General features: G+C 45.2%; 1 pseudogene; it reads right to left on the bottom strand.

Moving 5' to 3' along the window:
• Positions 1–4,834: 4,834 nt before the first annotated feature.
• Positions 4,835–8,483, bottom strand: LOC100458020 (protein bicaudal D homolog 2-like; annotated as a pseudogene).
• Between the last annotated feature and the right edge of the window lie 11,416 nt (positions 8,484–19,899).

Raw genomic sequence — 19,899 nt, 5'->3', positions numbered from 1 at the left:
ACCTTTCCTTTCTCTTTCAGAAATTTTTAAATGCTGGCCAGGTGCGATGGCTCACGACTATAATCCTAGCACTTTGGTAGGCCGAGGTGGGCAGATCATTTGAGGCCAGGAGTTTGAGACCAACATGGTGAAACCCCATCTCTACTAAAAAAAATTAGCCGGGCGTGGTGGCAAGCACCTGTAATGCCAGCTACTTGGGGATGCTGAAGCTCGAGAATAGCTTGAACCCGGGAGGCGGAGTTTGCAGTGAGTCCAGATGGCACCACTGCACTCCAGCCTGAGTAATAGAATGAGACTGTCTCAAAAAAAAAAAATGCAATTAGGCCTCAGATTGTAAGCAGACGGAGTCTCGCTCTATTGCTCAGGCTGGAGTACAGTGTCGTGATCTCAGCTAACTGCAACATCTGCCTCCCAGGTTCAAGCAATTCTTGAGCCTCAGCCTCCTGAGTAGCCAGGATTACAGGTGTCAGCCACTATGCCTGGCTGATTTGTGTGTTTTTTAGTAGAGACCAGGTTTCACCATGTTGGCCAGGCCAGTCTCGAACTCCTGGCCTCAAGTGATCCACATGCTTTGTCCTCCCAGATGCTGGGATTACAAGCCTCAGCCATGGCACCTGGCCTGAATCCTAAATTTTGTGTTATGTAAATTGCCATTGTAAGTGGTGGTGTGGATTATCATTTGTACCAATGAGAATAAAAAGTACATTAGTTACATGTTTGACTAAAATGTGTTAGATTGGATTGACAAACCAAACCTTAAGGGCCTATATTTTCTTAGCTTTAAAAGATAGGCAGTTACTTCCAGGCTTTGAGGCTTGTTCCTCAGGAATGGTGTCCAGAGCAAATTTGCTAACGTCCCATTTGTTAAGAGAAGTCAACACAGCTCCATCCAGAATCATGGTACTGCAGGGTTGTAGGGCAAAAGAGGTGGAGAATTTGGGCCATCAAGGCAGTCAGTTCACCCACCCTACCTATCCCCAGTCTATTAACATAGTAGCCAGAGTAAGCTTGTTAAAACTATTATATCACTCTTGTCAAAATCTCCATTTCATCCAGCAATCTGACTACTGGGTATCTACCCAGAGGAAGTCATTATATGAAAAAGATGTGTACAGCAGCATGATTTGCAATTGCAAAAATACGGAACCAGCCTAAATGCCCATCAACCAATGAGTGGATAAAGAAAATGTGGTATATCAGGCACATGTTCTCAGGACCTCCTGAGGGCTGTGTCACAAAAAAAAGTATGTATACACCAGGGAATGCTACTCAGCCATAAAAAGGAACAAAATATGGTATTCACAGCAACTTGGATGGAGCTGGAGACCATTATGCTAAGTAAAGTAACTCAGCAATGGAGAACCAAATATTGTATGTTTTCATTTGTAAGTGGGAGCTAAGCTATGAGGACAGAAAGGCATAAGAATAATATAATGGACTTTTGGGACTTGGGGAAGGGTGGGAGGGAGGTGAGGGATAAAAGACCACATTGGGTACAATGTACACTGCTTGGATGACGGGGTGCACCAAAATCTCAGAAATTACCACTAAATAATTTAACCCATGTAATCAAAAACCACCTGTTCCCCCAAAACTATTGAAAGAAAAAGAAACAAGGGGAAAAAAAAATCTTCAATGGCTTCAGATCCTGCTTTTGGGGAGAAAATGGAAAAAAAATCCTCTGATGACTTCCATGTCAGTTTTACCGAAGTATTTACAGTCACCTTTAAAAAGGTCTACAATATCCCCTGTGCCACTCCACTTTCCTGACCACGTGGCTACTTTTCCCCCACATGCAGCGCTATAGCCTCACCAAGTACAGTCCATCCTCTTAGATATCCACATTCCCCTCCCGTCATTCAAGAGTTTATTCGTTTCAGTGAAGTATCCTCTGACTGCATTACTTAAAATTGCAATACCCTCCCTTGTCAACTCTACATCCTCTTCTCTGCTTCCCCCCACCCCTACTCTTAAGAGTTTTTACTGGGGTGGGGCGCAGTGGCTCTTTCCTGTAATCCCAGCACTTTGGGAGGCTGAGGAGTTCAAGACCAGCCTGGGCAACATGGCGAAACCCCATCTCTACAAAAGATAGAAAAATTAGCTGGAGTTCGAGACCAGCCTGACCAACATGGAGTAACCCCGTCTCTACTAAAACTACAAAAAATACTAGCCAGGCGTGGTGGCACATGCCTGTAATCCCAGCTACTCGGGAGACTGAGGCAGGAGAATTGCTTGAATCTGGGAGGTGGAGGTTGCGGTGAGCTGAGATCATGCCATTGCACTCCAGCCTGGGCAACAAGAGCAAAACTCTGTCTCAAAAAAAAAAAAAAAAAAAAATTAGCTGGGTGTGGTGGCATGCACCTGTAGTCTCAGCTACTTGGTGGGGCTGAGGTGGGAGGATCGCTTGAGCTTGGGAGGTGGAGGTTGCAGTGAGCTGGGACCATGCTACTGCATTCCAGCCTGGGTGACACAGTGAGACCCCCGTCTCCAAAAAAAATTTTCACTGCCCAGATGCAGTGGCTCATGCCTATAATCCCAACACTTTGGGAACCCAAAACATTGCTTGAGCCCAGGAGTTCGAAACCAGCTTGGGCAATATAGGGAGATGCCGTCTGCAAAAAGTTAAAAAATAGTGAAGTGTGGTGGCATGCTTCTGTAGTCCCAGCTACTTGGGGCTTGAATTCATGGGCTCAAGCAATTCACCTGGCGGTAGTGGCTCACACCTGTAATCTCAATACTTTGGGATGCCAAGGCAGGCAGATTGCTTGAGTTCAGGAGTTCAAGACCTGACTGGGCAACATGGTGAAATCTGGAGATGGCCTGGAAGCCCACGCACCTCCCTGGTACCTTGCCCTAGGCAGCTCTTCCACCTGGCTGTTCTTGAGTTGTATCCTTTATAATAAACTGGTAATCCAGAAGTAAACTGCTTTCCTGAGTCCTGTGAGCTTTTCTACCAAATTACTGAACCCAAAGAGGAAGTCATGGGAACTACAAACCTCCAATTTATAGCCAGTCAGCTCTCAGCTGCCATTTGTAAATTCTCCCAATACTTTGAAGAGTTGACCCCTTTGGACCGCCCTTTTCCTTTCTCAGGGATTTTAGCCCCTCAAGTCATCACTGCCTTGGTAACTGCTTGGGGTTTTTTTAACTTAAGTATTTTACATTTTGTCCAGGTTTTCTAGTTACTTTTAGTGAAAGGGTTTATTGGAATAAGTGATCCTACCATAGCTAGAAGCAGAATTCCCAGGCATACAATACTGAAGGAAGAAAAGTGAGAATAAAAAGGGTCCCTTGGGCTTTGTTAACAAAGACCAACCAAATCAAAACCAGTCTATAGCCCTACCACCCTGAATGCACCTGAACTCAGAAGCTAAGCAAGCTCAGGCCTGGTTAGTCCTTGAGTGGGATTCCTACCAGGTGCTGTAAGCTTTTGACCCCCGACTCACTCTTGCCAGGTACAGTGACTTGCACCTATAGTCCTAGCTACTCAGGAGGATCGCTTGAGCCCAAGAATTGGAGTCCAGCTTAGGTAACATAGTGGGAACCCATCTCTAAAAACAAAAACTTGGGTGTTTTATCCTAAATAGCAAGACTCTGGTTTTTCATTTTGTATGTCAATTGGCAACTAAGACATTCGTAAATCTACATCCCACCATAAGCTTTGTTTTCCTGAATCTTGTGAAATTCACTCTACTTGCTAGGTTTATAAATTTGGCAAATGCCAACCATGGAATAACTCCCACTACATCGCCTTCATAGAGCATTTTTTTTTTTCAAGCTCACCCACCCCCGGCCATAAAGCACTTTGGATTGTAGGTTCTAGAAGATTTCTCCTTGTGTGTCTCACATCTCTCTGAAAACCCCTGTGTTTCTTTTTTTTTTTTTTTTTCCTCCCTAATCCACCACCTCCCTGGGTCAAACCTCTGTGTTTCTAATCCCTGGACCTTAATTAATGGCATTGTGTAGATTCATACTTATATACATGTTGCCTTAAATTTTTCTTTTCTTGGGAATTTGAAGGCATCTGTAGCTTATATTATTTCTTGAGAACTGATGTTTTCAATATTGATATTTTGATAATTTTAAAATCAGCCTTCTTTAGGTATAATTTAATACAGTAAGTTTACCCATCTTAAGCGCATGGTACAATATTTTGACAGATGAACATGTAGCCACCACCACAAATAATATTCAGTTACAACATTTTCTTAGCATATGGCTGATTAAAAAGAAGAAAAGAAAGAACATCTCCACAATGCCCATAGGTTTCCTCATACTCCTTTCTTTTCTCTTTCCTTCCTTCTTTCTTTCTTTTTCTCATCTCTTTCTTTCTCTTTTTCCCTTCCTTCCTTCCTTCTTTCCTTCCTTCCTTCCCTCCCTCCCTCCCTCCTTCCTTCCTTCCTTCCTTCCTTCCTTCCTTCCTTCCTTCTCTCCCTCCCTCCCTCGCTCCCTCTTTCTTTCTTCCCTTGCTCAAACACAGGAGGTAGAGGTTGCAGTGAGCTGAGATCGCACCATTGCACTCCAGCCTGGGCAACAAGAGCGAAACTCGGTCTCAAAAAAGAAAAAAGAAAATCCCATTACTTTCTGGTTCTCTCTCTATGCATTTGCACCTGCCCATATGTACACATTGTAAAACTCTGTGAATGAGATTGCTGTAATTACTGTTCTGCCTCCCTTTTTACACTTAACAAATACAAGTATTTGTGTAAAAAGTCTGACAGATTGTATTTTCCAGGAATGTCCGCAACAATATCTCCCACTTCACATGCTCTTTGGAACTAGTAACTGCTTCAAATAATGGACTATGGGAGACACCATTCTAGGTCATAAAAGGTCATGCAACTTCCATCTGGTCTTCACAGAACACCTGCTCTCTGGCAGCTCCCTGTTGGAGGGCTACCTTTTGGAATCCAGTCACCATGCTATGAGAAGCCTATCATATAGAAAGACTACATGTAAGTAACCTTTGGAAAGCCCTGATCTTCAAGTCATCTCAAGTCAGATGCTAATGACTCCAAGCCTCTGTCATTTGAGTTACTTCCCTTATTGAACCACAGAATCTGTGAGCATAATAACATGGTTATTGTTTTATGCCGCTGAACTTTAGCATATAGCAACAAATAACTGAAATAAGTTCTTGGGATTGGAACTGCTGAATCAAAAAATATGTTCATTTTGGCCAGGCATGGTGGCTCACACCTATAATCCTAGCACTTTGGGAGACTGAGGTGGGTGGAATGCCTGAGCTCAGGAGTTCAAGACCAGCCTGGGCAACATGGTGAAACCCTATTAGCCAGGCGTGGTGGTGGGCGCCTGTAGTCCCAGCTACTTGGGAGGCTGAGGCACGAGAATAGCTTGAACCCAGGAGGTGGAGGCTGCAGTGAGCCGAGATCGTCCCACTATACTCCAGCCTGGGCAACAGAGCGAGACTCTGTCTCCAAAAAAAAAAAAAAAATTTTTTTTTCATTTATAATTCTGACCCAATGCCAATTGCTTCTCATCAGTCATTGATTCAAAAATAAATAAGAAATCCGGCTGGGCATGGTGGCTCACATCTGTAATCCCACCTTTGGGAGGCTGAGGTGGGCTGATCACATGAAGTCAGGAATTTGAGACCAGCCTGGCCAACATGGCAAAACCCCGTCTCTACTAAAAATACAACAAATTAGTCAGGCGTGGTGGCACACACCTGTAATCCCAGCTACTCGGGAGGCTGAGACACAAGAATTGCTTGAACCCGGGAGGTGTAGGTTACAGTGAGCCGAGATTGCACTACTGTACTCCAGCCTGGGTGACAGAGTGAGACTTCGTCTCAAAAAAAAAAAAAAAAAAAAAAGGCTGGGTGCGGTGGCTCATGCCTGTAGTCCCAGCACTTTGGGAGGCCGAAGCAGGTGGATCACCTGAGGTCAAGAGTTCAAGACCAGCCAGTCTTTACTAAAAATACAAAAATTAGAATGGTGTCATTGTGCATGCCTGTAATCCCAGCTACTTGGGAGGCTGAGGCAGGAGAATTGCTTGAACCTGGGAGGCAGAGGTTGCAGTGAGCCAAGACTGCACCATTGCACTCCATCCTGGGCAACAGAGTGAGACGCCACCTCAAAGTAATAATAATAAGTAAAATAAAAAATAAAAATAAAAAATAAATAGAAAATCTGAATAGACTTATAACAAGAAATTGAATTTGTAATACAAAAATTTTGCACAAAGAAAAACTCAGGCCTAGATGCCTTCTCTGGTGAATTCTCTGGTCAAAGCCCTAATCTCCACAGTCTAGAGCTACATGTTACAGAGCACACAGCTCTGCCTAGTGCTGACGCCAGACCAACACAGAGGGAGCTGGGCAGGCAGCGACAGGCCCATGAGCATAGACCATCTGAGACTGTCAGTGCATGAGGAATTAAGGAAGCAAATATAGTATCAAAATATCAAAATATCAAAAGTGCGCAAGTTGATCAGATAAAAAAAGAACATTGTAACAAAGAGCCCTGTGGTGGGCGTTTCTAGAGGGCTCTTAGCAAGCCTGGCAGCCAGGGAAGGATCTTCAGCCTGTACAGAGGCCTTTCCACGCAGCAGCTTTCGACATGCTCAACATTAAAGCTTCTTTTTTTACTCTATTGCCCAGGCTGAGTGCAGTGGCGTGTTGATGACTCACTGCAATCTTGATTTGCAGGGCTCAAGTGATCCTCCCACCTCAGCCTCCCAAGAAGCTGGGATCACGGGTGCATACCACCATGTCTCGCTACTTTTTTGTAGAGATACGGTCTCAGTCTCGCTATGTTGCCCAGGCTGGTCTCCAACTCCTCAGCTCAAGCCATCCTCCTGCCTCGGCCTTATGATGTGTTGGGATTACAGGCATGAGCCATCACTCTGGCCAACATTAAAGCTTTTTTTCTGTCCCATTAAAAACTCGGGGAATGGGCCAGGCATGGTGGCTTACACCTATAATGTGGAACACCTGGTTGGTCAGCCCAGTGCCCTTAGCCCTGTCACTGGCGCAGACGCAGGCATAACATAAGCTTGGGGTGGCCAGCTTGGCCTTGGGGGCAGCTTTGGTGGGGTCACACCAGGTCTGTGTGGTCCAGCTTGAGCAGCTCCAGCCACTGGGTCAGTGCCAGCTTCTGCAGGATGAGCATGCGCAGCAGTGAGTTCAGTGCCTTCTCATCCTCTGCAGCTGACAGCTGCTGCTGCGTCTCCTCCAGCTGTGATGTATTCATTTCACCTGGTGGCAAACTGGCACACAGTGAGGAGAAGGTGGCCATGTCCTCCTCAGAGGCGAGCACCTGGAGCTCATTGCAGAGCTTCATCCTGGTCTTGGTAACCATGGTCTTCTCCTTCTCCTACTTGCCCTTCAGCTTGGAGAGGGCCACCTTGGCTGCCTGCTGGCTGGCCTGCAGCACAGTGCGCAGCGTGGTGAGCTGCTCCCACTTGGTGCTGAGCAGTGACTTCAACTTGAGGATCTCTTCCATGAAAGCCTCCTTGAACTTGTCCATGGTTGGGCCCAGCTCTTGCGAGGTGATGCGCCGCCACAACAGCTCCATTATGTGGTTCACAGCTGCCTGCAGGTGCTTGATCTGGTGGCAGATGATACGAATCAGGTGGTAGATATTCATGGGCTCCCAGCATGGGTCACCCAGGGGCGATGGCAGCGAGGGGCTACGTGAAGGGCTGATGTCCCTGGTCCCGCTGTGTGCTTGGCCTGCCTCTGCAGCCAGCAGCCCCTTGGGTAGGAGGATGGAGGAGTTGCCCGTGGGGCTGGTGCAGCTGGCCCCGTCCTGGCCCTCAGGTAGTAGTGCCCCATGACAGAGCTGGGCCTCCAGTTGTTTCACATGCACACATGATGGTAGAGGTTGGCCAGCTCCTCACTGAAGATCACCAGCTCATCCTGGGCCACACTCAGGCTGGCCCTGCGTCTCACCGGCAATGTTGCTCACTTTCAGCAACTTCTCCAGCAGGGCCAGCGCTGGCAGCTGGCCTTCTCCAGCAGGGAGACCTCTGCGGTAAGCGCCTGGACTTTCGCCTTGTATAGGCCCTCTCCTCAGCGTGCTGAGTCTCACGGGCCTCATGCCTGCTGCGCAGTGCACTGAGCTGCTCTTGGAGCTCGCCAGCCTCGGCAATGCCACAGCCACATGGTACCTGCAGGCCAGGATCTTGCCCGTTGATGTCCACCTCGTAGTAGTCACCATCCGTGATGTTGCAGTCCCTCTCGTTTTCCTGGGCTGTCTGCCACACCTTGCAGGTTCAAAATGGGTTATAAAGCAGTGGAGACAACTTGTAACATCGACAATGCATTTGGCCCAGGAACTGCTAACGAACATAGAGTGCAGTAGTGGTTCAAGAAGTTTCGCAAAGGAGATGAGAGCCCTGAAGATGAGGAGCATAGTGGCCAGCCATGGGGAGTTAACAACGACAAACTGAGAGCAATCATCAAAGCTGATCCTCTTACAAGTACACGAGAAGTTGCCGAAGAACTCGACATCGACCATTTTTGGTCATTCGGTATTTGAAGCCAATTGGAAAGGTGAAAAAACTCAGTAAGCGGGTGCCTCATGAGCTGACCAAAAATCTAAAAAATCACCATTTTGAAGTGTTGTCTTTTCTTATTCTACTCAACAACAATGAATCATTTCTCAATTGGATTGTGATGTGTGATTAAAAGTGGATTTTATATGACAACTGGCAACAACCAGCTCAGTGGTTGGACTGACAAGAAGCTCCAAAGCCCTTCCTAAAGCCAAACTTGCACCAAAAAAAAAAAAAGGTCATGGTCACTGTTTGGTGGTCTGCTGCTGGTCTGATCCACTACAGCTTTTTGAATCCCAGCAAAACCATTACATCTGAGAAGAATGCTCAGCAAATCAATGAGTTGCTCTGAGAATGCAATGCCTACAGTTGGCATTGGTCAACAGAAAGGACCCAATTCTCCACGACAATGCCTCACCGCACGTCTCACCACCACCACTTCAAAAGTTGAATGAATTGGGCTAATCTGCCATATTCACCTGACCTCTCGCCAGCTGACTGTCACTTCTGCAAGCATCTCAACAACTCTTTGCAGGGAAAATACTTCCACAACCAGCAGGACACAGAAAATGCTTTCCAAGAGTTTGTCAAATAACAAAACATGGATTTTTACACTACAGGAATAAACAAACTTATTTCTCATTGGCAAAATGTGTTGATTGTAATGGTTCCTATTTCGATTAATAAAGATGTGTTTGAGCCTAGTTATAATGATTTAAAATTCAGGGTCTAAAACTGCAATTACTTTTGCACCAACTTAATAGAATGAGTTTGGAAATATTCCCTCTGCCTTTATTTGTTGGAATGGTTTGAGTAGGATTGGTATTAGTTCTTCTGTAAATGTTTGGTAAAATTCATAAATAAAGCCATTGGGTCCTGGGCTTTTATTTGTTAGGAGACTTTTCTATTATGGCTTTGATCTCATTACTTGTTATTGGTCTGTTCAGATTTTGTATTTCTTCATGGTTCGGTCTTGGTAGATTGGATGTGTCTAGAAATTTATCCATTTCTTCTAGGTTTTCCAATTTACTGGCATGAAGTTGCTCATGGTAGCCCCTAATCATCCTTTGAATTTCTGCACTATTAATTCTGATTTCTCCTTTTTCATCTCTGATTTTATTTATTTGGATTTTCCTTCTTTTTTCTTAGTCTGGCTAAAGGTTTGTCAATTTTTTCTTAACTTTCCCAAACAACTTTTTGTTTCATTGATCTTCGGTATTGTTTTCTTCATTTCAATTTCATTTATTTCTGCTCTGATCTTTATTATTTTTTTCTTCTACTAATTTTGGGTTTGGTTTGCTCTTGCTTTTCTAATCTTTGTTTGTTTGTTTGTTTGTTTGTTTTGAGACAGTCTATCACCCAGGCTGGAGTACAGTGGCACCATCTTGGCTCACTGCAACCTCCACTTCCTGGGCTTAAGTGATCCTCTCACCTCAGCCTCCCAAGGAGCTGGGACAAAAGTCATGTGCCACCACGCCGGGCTCATATTTGTAGTTTTTGTAGAGATGGGGTTTCACCATGTTGGCCAGGCTGGTCTCAAACTACTGGCCTCAAATGATCTGCCCATGTCAGCCTCCCAAAGTGCTGGGATTACAGGCATGAACCACTGCACCTAATTCTTTTTTTTCTTTTTTTTCTCTGAGACAGAGTCTGGCTCTGTAGCCCAGGCTGGAGTGCAGTGGTGCGATCTCGGCTTACTGCAAGCTCTGCCTCCTGGATTCACGCCATTCTCCTGCCTCAGCCTCCTGAGTAGATGAGACTACAGGCACCCGCCACCACATCCAGCTAATTTTTTGTATTTTTAGTGGAGACAGGGTTTCACCGCGTTAGCCAGGATGGTCTCAATCTCCTGACCTCGTGATCCGCCCGCCTTGGCCTCCCAAAGTGCTGGGATTACAGGTGTGAGCCACTGTGCCCGGCCCACTGAACCTAATTCTTTAGGATGTATCATAATTTGAAGTTTCTCTTCTTCTTCTTCTTTTTTTTTTTTTTTTTGAGATGGAGTCTCAGTCACTCTGTTGCCTAGGCTGGAGTGCAATGCCACGATCTCAGCTCACTGCAACCTCTACCTCCTCGGTTCAAGTGATTCTCCTGCCTTCCTGCCTCAGCCTCTGGAGTAGTTGGGATTACAGGCACACTCCATTTTGCCAAGCTAATTTTTGTATTTTTTAAGTTGAGATGGGGTTTCACCATGTTGGCCAGGCTGGTCTCAAACTCCTGACCTCAAGTAATCCACCCACCTTAGCTTCCTAAAGCGCTGGGATTACAGGCATGAGCCGCCGCGCCTGACCTTTTTCTTTCTTTTTTTGAGACAGAGTCTCGCTCTGTTGTCCAGGCTGGAGTGCAGTGGTGCAATCTTGGCTCACTGTGACCTCCGCCTCTTGAGTTCAAGCATTCTGCCTTGGCCTGCCGAGTAGCTGGGATTATGGACGTCCACCACCATGCACAGCCAATTTTTGTATTTTTAGTGGAGACAGGGTTTCACCATCTTGGCCAGGCTGGTCTCAAACTCCTGATCTCAAGTGATCTGCCCGCCTTGGCCTCCCAAAGTGCTGGGATTACAGATGTGAGCCACCACACCCAGCCAGTTTCTCTTGTTTTGATTTCTAGTTTTATTCCATTGTGATCACAGAAAATACATATCATTTCAATTTTTTGCCTGTTTTTTTTCCTCGCTTTTTTTCACTTTTTTGTTTTCTTTTTTACCTTTTTCTTTTTTTTTTTTTTTTTGAGATGTAGTCTCGCTGTGTCCTGCAGGCTGGAGTGCAATGGTGCGATATTGGCTCACTGCAACCTCCGCCTCCCAGGTTCTAGCGATTCTTCTGCCTCAGCCTCTGAAGTAGCTGGGATTATAGGCGCCTGCCACCACGTCCAGCTAATTTTTTTTTTTTTTTTTTTTTTTTGAGGCGGGGTCTCGCTCTGTCACCAGGCTGGAGTACAGTGGCACGATCTTGGCTTACTGCAACCTCCGACTCCCTGGTTCAAACGATTCTCTTGCCTCAGCCTCCTGAGCAGCTGGGATTACAGGCATGTGCCAGCGCACTCAGCTAATTTTTGTATTTTTAGTAGAGATGGGGTTTCACCATGTTGGCCGGGATGGTCTTGATCTCCTGACCTCAGTTGATCTGCCCACCTCAGCCTCCCAAAGTGCTGGGATTACAGGCATGAGCCACTGTGCCTGGCTTTTTAAACCATTTTTTAAGATCCTGCTTGTGCTCTATTCTGTATCTATTAACTTTTTTCCACTCATGTATATACCAATTTTTGAATGTTTTAAGACTTTTTTTTTTTTTTTTTGAGACGGAGTCTCGCTGTGTCAGCCAGGCTGGAGTGCAGTGGCGCGATCTCGGCTCACTGCAAGCTCTGCCTCCCGGGTTCATGCCATTCTGCTGCCTCAGCCTCCCGAGTAGCTGGGACTACAGGTGCCCGCCACCACACCTGGCTAATTTTTTTGTATTTTTAGTAGAGACGGGGTTTCACCGTGTTAGCCAGTATGATCTCGATCTCCTGACCTCGTGATCTGCCCATCTTGGCCTTCCAAAGTGCCGGGATTACAGGTGTGAGCCACAGCGCCCGGCCCAACAATTTTTCTTAGTACAGATCAAAATGGAGTTTCTTATGTCTTCCTTTTCTATATAGACACAGTAACAGTCTGATCTTTCTTTTCCCTACAGAAAGGCCCATGGGGAGCACTGCCAGTGTACCACCAATGTTTACTTAAGGCCCAAGGGCTCTTTAGTCAGCTTTTGGTGAATGTTACCAGGCTTGGGACTCACCCTTCAGGGCAATGGGCTCCCCTCTGTCTCAGGGTAGGTCTAGAAATGCCATCCAAGAGCTAGGGCCTGGAATTGGGAACCCCAATAACTCACTTGCTACTCTTCCCCACTATGCCCAAGCTGGTACCTAATTTGCAACACAAAGTTCCCTTTATTTTTCCCTCTGTATCGCTCAAGCAAGAGTCTCTCCTCATAGCCACCACAGCTGTGAATATGCTGGGTCACACCTGAAGTCATCAGTCTCAGCATCTCACCCAAGGCTGGCAGGTATTACCTGATTACCACTGCTGATTATTCAGGGCCTAAGGGCTCATTAGTCAGCAGGTGATAATTCCTGCGAGAACTGGGTTCTTCCCTTCAAGGCAATAGGTTCCCTTCAGGCTCAGGGTGTGTCTAGCAATGTCATCCAGGAGCTAGGGCCTGGTATGGGGACTTCATGGCTCTGCCTGGTGCCTTATCTTACTGTGGCTGAGCTGGTATCCAAGCTGCAAAACGAAGTCCTCTTTACTCTTCCCCTTCCTCTCCTCAAGTGGAAGGAAGGAGTCTCTTCTGGAGCTGTGAGTTGCACCACCTGGTGTTAGGGGAGGGATGAGGCAAGCAATCTTTTGGCTGCCCTGGCTGGTACCCCACTGGGTTGCATGGCCCCCCAAGTCCACTGGCCCTGAACCGAGCACAGCACTAGAACTTGCCTAGGAATTGCAGTCCTTGTGGCCAAGATAGGCTTTCAAGTTTATTTCGGACCCCAGAGTACTGTAACCCATGGTGGTGAGGTTGGCTGAAACTCAAGTTCTGACTGTTGGGATGGGCAATTCCCCTCTGGCTAGCGCTGTTCTTTTTTTTTTTTTTGAGGTGGAGTCTCGCTGTGTCACCCAGGCTGGAGTGCAATGGCGTGATCTCGGCTCACTGCAACCTCCACCTCCTGGGTTCAAGCGATTCTTCTGCCTCAGCCTCCCGAGTAGCTGGGACTACAGGTGCCCGCCACCACGCCCAGCTAATTTTTGTATTTTTAGTAGAGACAGGGTTTCACCATGTTGGCCAGGTTGGTCTTGATCTGTTGACCTCATGATTCACCCGCCTCGGCCTCCCGAAGTGCTGGGTGAGCCAAGATCGCGCCACTGCACTCCAGCCTGGGGGACAGAGCGAGACTCCGTCTCAAAAAAAAAGAAAAAAAAAAGAAAAGAAAAAGAAAAATTGTTTTGCCTTGAGATGCTGTTAATCTGTAACTTTAGCCCCAACCCTGTGCTCACAGAAACATGTGCTGTATGGAATCAAGGTTTAAGGGATCTAGGGCTGTGCAGGATGTGCCTTGTTAACAATATGTTTACAGGCAGTATGCTTGGTAAAAGTCATCGCCTTTCTCCATTCTCGATAAACCAGGGACACAGTGCACTCCTGAAAGCCACAGGGATCTCTGCCCAAGAAAGCCTGGGTATTGTCCAAGTTTCCCCCCCACTGAGACAGCCTGAGATATGGCCTCGTCTTCCCCTGGTCTCGAACTCCTGACCTCAGGCAATCCACCTGCCTCGGTCTCCCAAAATGCTGGGAATACAGGCGTGAGCCACCATGCCTGGCTGGCTAGGGCTGTTCTAAATGCTTTTTCTATGGGCATTGGCTGAGTTTTGCGTGGTGTTGGCATCACTGAGTTCCAATATAAAGTCCCACAAACTCTGCGCCCTCTCTCCCCCAAGTTCCCAGATTCTCTCTCCACACCCTGGGCCAGTGGCATGTGGCCACTGCTGGGGGATGAGGGTGGGGTGGTGTCAGCAATTCAAGACCGTCTTTCCTACTCTCTTCAGTGCCTCTTCCAGCAATAATTTGAAGTTAAAACCAGATACTATGATCACTCACCTGATTTTTGGTTTTTAGGAAGGTGCTTTTTTGTGTAGATAGTTGTCAAATTTGGTGTTCCTGCAGGGAGGATGATCAGTGGCGCCTTCTATTTGGCCATCTTGCTCTGTCTCCTTCCTCTGTTTAATACATTTTTGCTATTTGTTTTTTATACATCTTTCATGTTTCATTATGTCTTTTTTTATGTTAGATATTTTTAGGGTGCCATTTTAGTTCTGTACTTTTTTGAATGATTTTCTTAGCAGTTGTCATAGTATTACCTTTAGCATCTTAATTTATAACAATCTAGTATATATGAAATAATGCTAGCCTAATCTCAATATGCAAAAACTTCTTATATAGCTCTGCTCCCTCCCTGCTACTTTGTGCTATTATTGTCACACAAATTACATCTTTACACATTATAAGCCCATCAAAACTCTTTTATAATTTAATTGGCTTATGTGTTATCTTTTTAATCACATAAAAGAAAAATTACGAACAAAAAATAATTCCTCATGTAAATTTGAGTTACTGTGTACTGGATTTGAGTTGTATCCTTTTGTTTCAGCCTGAAAGACTCTCTTTTGTATTTTCTATAGTCTGAATGTGTTCCCCACAAGTTCATATGTTGTAATCTTGACTACTGGGGTGATGGTATGAAGAATTGGGACCTAGGCTGGGCATTGTGGCTCATGTCTGTAATCCCAGCACTTGGGGAGGCCAAGGTGGGTGGATCACGAGGTTAAGCATTCGAGACCAGCCTGTCCAACATAGTGAAACCCTATCTCTACTAAAAATACAAAAAATTAGCCAGGTGTGGTGGCAGGCACCTGTAATCCCAGCTACTTGGGAGGCTGAGGCACAAGAATCACTTGAACCTGGGAGGCAGAGATTGCAGTGAGCCGAGATCATGCCACTGCACTCCAGCCCAGATGGTAGTGTGAGAATCCGTCTCAAAAAAAAAAAAAAAAAGGAAAAAAAAGATTTGGGACCTTTTGTGAATTGACTAAGTCATGAAGGTTCCACCCTCCTATATAGGATTAGTGTCTTATAAAAGAGGCTGAAAGAAGTGTGTTTGCTTATTCTGCCATTTGAGGACACATAGAAGGTGACTTCCATGAGGAATAGTCCCTCACTAGACATCAAATCTGCTGGTGCCTTGATCTTGGACTTTCCAACCTCCCGAACTGTGAGCAATACATTTCTGTTGTTTATACATTTCTTGGTCTAAGATATTTTGTTATAGCATCATGAATGCACAAAGACAAAAATTGGTACCAGAAGTGGGGTGTTTCTATAACAAATATCTAAAAATGTGGGCCAGGTATGGTGGCTCATGCCTGTAATCCCAGCACTTTGGGAGGCTGAGGCAGGTGGATTGCTTGAGGTCAGGAGTTCAAGACCAGCCTGACCAACAGGGTGAAACCCCATCTCTACTAAAAATACAAAAATTAGCTGGGCTTGGTGGAGGGTTCCTGTAGTCCCAGGTCTGGGGAGGCTGAGGCAGGAGAATTGCTTGATCCCGGGAGATGGAGGTTGCAGTAAGCTGAGATCACCCCACTGCACTCCAGCCTGGGCAACAAAGTGAGATTTCATTTCAAAACAAAACAAAACAAAACAAATAAAAATGTGGAAGTGGCTTTAGGATTGAGCAATGAGCACATCTTGAGTTGGAAGAGTTTTAAAGTGCATGCTAGAAAAAGGCTATCTTGCTGTGAACGGAGTGCTAAGGACAATTCTAGTGAGGGCTCAGGAGAAGAGGAGTGCCATGAGGAAATCCTGAATCTTCCTAGAGATTACCTAAGTGGTACAAACATGGACAATAAAGGCTATTCTGATGAGGTTCATATAGAAATGAGGAACATGCTTTTGGAAACTGGAGGAAAGGCCATTCTTTTTACAAAGTGGTAAAGGGCTTGGCTGAATTGTGTTTATGTCCTAGTGTTTTGTGGAAAATAGAACTTTTTATTTATTTATTTATTTATTTATTTTTGAGACAGAGTTTCACTCTCATCCAGGCTGGAGTGCATGGCATGCTCAGCTAATTTTTGTATTGTTTGTAGAGACGAGGTTTCACCATGTTGCCCAGGCTGGTCTCAAACTCCTGGGCTGAAGAGATCCACCTGTCTCAGCCTCTCGCAGTGCTGGGATTACATGTGTGTGCCATTGCACCTGGCCCAGAAGACAGAATGTATAAGTAATTAAATAGAATACTTGGCAGGCAAAATATTCAAGCCAAGTGTTGAGGGTGCAGTATGGCTCTCTTGACTGCTTATAGTAAAATGTGAGAAGAGAGAAACAAAGATAGATTTTTAAAGTTATATAATTTCCCTCTTTTTTTTTTTGAGACGGAGTCTTGCTCTGTCACCCAGGCTGGAGTGCAGTGGTGCAATCTTGGCTCACTGCAAGCTCCGCCTCCTGGGTTCACGCTATTCCCCTTCTCAGCCTCCTGAATAGCTGGGACTACAGGTGCCCGCCACCACGCCCGGCTAATTTTTTGTATTTTTTAGTAGAGACGGGGTTTCACCGTGTTAGCCAGGATGGTCTTGATCTCTTGACCTCGTGATCCACCTGCCTCGGCCTCCCAAAGTGAGGGGATTACAGGCATGAGCAACTGTGCCCGGCCCTTTTTTTTTTCCTTTTGAGACAGAGTCTTGCTGTTACCTAGGCTGGAGTACAGTGGTGCAATCATAAGTGACTGCAGCCTCAAACTCCTGAGATCAAGCAATCTTACAGCCTTGTCCTCCTGAGTAGCTGGGACTACAGGTGCATACCACTATACCTGGCTATTTTTTTAAGAAATGGGGTCTTGCTATGTTATCCAGGCTGGTCTTGAACTCCTGAGCTCAAGCAATTTTCCCGCCCTAGCTTCCCAAGTACCCGGAATTACAAGAGTGCACCATTTGTCCTAAAGATGGAATTTGTAATAAAAAAGGAAGCAGAAGTTAAAGATTTGGGAAATTCTCAGCCTGGCCAAGTTATAAAAATGAAAAAGTATGTTTAGGAGACAACATCAAGGATATGACCAAAGCAACCATGTGATAAGAAAATTAGTATGGCTTAGAGGAAGCCAGGTGCTGTTCATCAAAACAGTAGAAGATTGATCCTAGACATTTCAGTGGTCTTCAGGGGCTACCCTGCCTATCACAGGCCCAGGATGCCAGGGCCTTGAGGGCAGAACAATTTCAAATGATGGTTTCCCCAAAGTCATATGTTGAAATCTTAACTGCCCATCACTAAATTATGGGGACTTTTGGGAAGTGATTAAGTCATGAGGATTTCACCCTCATGAATGCGATTAATGCCCTTAGAAGAGTCATAAGTGACCATTTTTGCCACTTCCACTAAGTGAGAACATATAGGAAGTACCATCCATGACAATGGGCTCTCAGCAGATACTGGATCTGCCGGCTGGCATCTTGATCGTGGAATTCCTAGCCTCCAGAACTGCGAGCAACAAATTTCTGTTGTGTATTAAGTTACTAAGTCTAAGACATTTCGTTATAGCAGCAGGAATGGACTAAGACAGTATCTGTTAGTGACAAATTTACAGTTTTTGTTTTTGTTTGAGTAGGAATTTTTATTATTTTATTTTCATGTTTGAAATACAGGTTTGCAGGATATAGAATTCTTTTTTTTTTTTTTTTTTTGAGATGGAGTCTTGCTCTGTCACCCAGGCTAGAGTGCAGTGGTGCAATCTCGGCTCACTGCAAGCTCTGCCTCCCGGGTTCATGCCATTCTCCTGCCTCAGCCTCCCAAGTAGCTGGGACTACAGGCGCCCGCCACTACACCTGGTTAATTTTTTTTTTTTTTTTTAGTAAAGACGGGGTTTCACCGTGTTAGCCAGGATGGTCTCAATCTCCTGACCTCGTGATCAGCCCGCCTCGGCCTCGCAAAGTGCTGGGATTACAGGCATGAGCCACCACGCCCGGCCTTGCAGGATATAGAATTCTTGTTTGGCATTCTGTTTCTTTCAGCATTTTGAATATACCATCCCATTCATTGCTTCCTGGCCTCCATCGTTTCTGAGGATAAACCAGCTTTAAATATTATTGAGGATCCCTTGTACATGATGAGTCACTTCTCTATTGCTGCTTTCATGAGTTTCCCTTTGTGTTTGGTTTTTGACTTTTTGATTATAATGGAATATAGGTGTGGACCTCTTTGAATTTATCCTGCGTGAGTTGGTTTATCTTCTCAGGTGTGCATGTTAATGTTTTTCATCAAATTTAGGAAGTTTTAACTATTATTTCTTCTAGTATTCTTTCTGCCCATTTCTCTCTCTCCTTCCGAGACTTCAAATGTGAATGTTTGTATCCTTAATGGTGTTCCACAGGTCTCTGAGACTCTCATCTTTCTTCATTCTTTTATCGTTCTATTCATCAGACTGGATAATCTCAATTGATATAGCTTCTCATTAACCAGTTCTCTCATCTGCCAGCTTAAAATCTGATGTTGAGCCCCTCCAGTGAATTATTTTAGTTATTGCAATTTTCAACCTGGAAATTTCTTTTCTTTTTTTTTTTTGAAATAGAGTCTCGCTCTTGTCACCCAAGCTGGAGTGCACTGGCGCGATCTTGGCTCATTGCAACCTCCGCCTCCCAGGTTCGATTCTCTTGCCTCAGCCTCCTGAGTAACTGGGGTTACAGGCGCCTGCCACCATACCTGGCTAATTTTTGTATTTTTAGTAGAGATGGGGTTTTGCCATGTTGGCCAGGCTGGTGTCGAACTCCTGACCTCAGATGATCTGCCTGCCTCGGCCTTCCAAAGTGCTGGAATTACAGGTGTGAGCCACCACACCCGGCCTCAACCTGGAAATTTCTATTTGGTTCTTTTTGCAATTTCTCTCTCTTTAATGCTTATTCTATGTTTGGTGAAACATCATTATCTTACTTTCTTTCAGTTCTTTAGACTGTTTCTTTTAGTTCTTGGAACATATTTGGAATAGCTGATTTAAAATTTTGGCTGGGCATGGTTAAATTTTCTATCTATCAGTTGGTCCTGAGGCTACACAAAATAAGATTCTTTTAGGGCAATCAGAGAAGCTCTCTGGTCTTATGAGCATGTCTTGAGTTGAAAGTTTAGAGACCTGAGCTTGTTATCTTCTTTCTATAGGTGCTCTTGTGTACTTGGATGCAACCATTCCAAGTCCTTGTAGTCATCATTACTGCAATAATGGCCAAATGCAGCAGCCACTTGATCTCCCAAAGCACTTACTTCATTAAGTGTGTCATTGATAATTTGATTAATTATATGGTATTCCACACCATGAATTCCTAGCATGCCACTTTCCACTGGCAAAAAATTCAGCAGTGCATTTAAATTCAAACCAAACCACAAATACCCTCTTTGAGAGTCTTTTTTATAGGACCAGTCCTGGTACCAATTCTTCCTAGTCAGGAGACAGGAGAAACCTACTTATAACAAGGAGATCTAATAGAAAGTATTTAAAAACACGTACTGGAGAACTGGAAGGGCAAAGAGGGGATACTGACATATTACAGAGGTAGTAACTGCAAGATGCAGCGACCATCTCTATGGCTGGTGGTGAAAAAGGGAAAGCATTAGGATTATTCAAATTTTAAGCTTGGAGAGAGTCCAAAGATGTGGAATTTAACTTAGGGAGGAGCCCTTTCTTGGCTGATACTGGAGCCTTGAACTCAGAATGAACCTCACAGAGCTGGGAATAGACTTTTTGTTTTTTTTGAGACGTAATCTCGCTCGTCACCAGGCTGGAGTGCAGTGGCGCGATCTCTGCTCACTGCAACCTCCG

This window comes from Pongo abelii, chromosome 11 (genome assembly GCF_028885655.2).
Source record: "Pongo abelii isolate AG06213 chromosome 11, NHGRI_mPonAbe1-v2.0_pri, whole genome shotgun sequence".
Lineage (NCBI taxonomy): Eukaryota > Metazoa > Chordata > Mammalia > Primates > Hominidae > Pongo > Pongo abelii.
The sequence above is the reverse complement of the archived record's forward strand: the minus strand, read 5'-3'. Positions and strand labels throughout refer to the sequence as shown.